Here is a 995-nt window from a genome sequence, read left to right as displayed (position 1 = left end):
GGGAGTCATATAGGGGTCGATTCATTGGCCTTACAATTCTTCAAGGCGATACCCCCAGCATGGTCGCAGTCTAATGACTAAAACATGCAAAAGATTTTTTTAAAAAAAGGATTCATGATCTTACATTCTCGGCTTGAGAAACTTCAAGGAGCAATTAATTAATTTGTGAAATCACTACAGGAGCGTAGCAGCCATGTGTATATTAGGTTGCTAGGTAGCTGTTGCTAATTTAAGACCATGATTTTAAGGATCATTTCTTAAGTATGTGTCGCAACGGTATCCGATTCTATTGAGCGGATCAACAACATCACGATGATACGAGATCGTATTGGGTCCTGAGCGTGAAGCAGGATTTTCTTAATCGTTCGTTACTCCGCCTTCAACGAATGTGAGAAATCCATTGAAGATCGTTCTTGAGAGGTTTAACAACTTCTTAAAGAGGGACTCAATACTTTCTGAGTGATGTTTACCCCGATTTTTTCTTCAATTAAACGATAATATCATTCAAAAACATCCTAAATTTATAGACTATATCTTGTTCGTAGATATCTAAACTTTCTCACACAACAATTAAGATATATTTATTTTAGATCGTTCGTCTTTCTCCTGCCCATCTACACAAAAAGTTAGTTTGGGCGCGATTTTTATTTTTACTTTTTTTTCTTAGGGAAAATCGTGCGGGTGTTAATGTAAAAATTTAACTACTTATAACTCAGCAGTTAGAGGGGAAAAAGAGCAGATCGAAAAAGCAGCAAGCTTAAAAAATAAGAATGGATGGAGGTTGATAAAATCCATCAAGACGTATATCTACCTACCTGTCTAAATATATATTTGAAACTCTTTGTGAAAAATTACTCGATGCAGTTTTTAAGCATAAAGGGGATTTTTTTTTTTAAAGTTATAAAATCATTTATCAGGATATATTACTAACCTGTTTTGGTAGAAGTTTTGGTGGACATTGGAATTAGACACTGAGGGAAAATGGCTGTAACTTT

General features: G+C 34.9%; 1 non-coding gene across 1 annotated transcript; it reads left to right on the top strand.

The window, feature by feature from the left end:
- Nucleotides 1-231: 231 nt before the first annotated feature.
- Nucleotides 232-464, top strand: LOC128251336 (small nucleolar RNA U3). The gene has a single exon (XR_008267089.1). It is a non-coding gene; the product is annotated as a small nucleolar RNA U3 (small nucleolar RNA).
- The last annotated feature ends 531 nt before the right edge of the window (nt 465-995 follow it).

The sequence above is a fragment of the Octopus bimaculoides genome, unplaced genomic scaffold (genome assembly GCF_001194135.2).
Source record: "Octopus bimaculoides isolate UCB-OBI-ISO-001 unplaced genomic scaffold, ASM119413v2 Scaffold_213423, whole genome shotgun sequence".
NCBI classification, from domain to species: Eukaryota; Metazoa; Mollusca; class Cephalopoda; order Octopoda; family Octopodidae; genus Octopus; species Octopus bimaculoides.
Note: the sequence above shows the minus strand (reverse complement) of the source record. Positions and strands in the feature narration are given on the sequence as shown.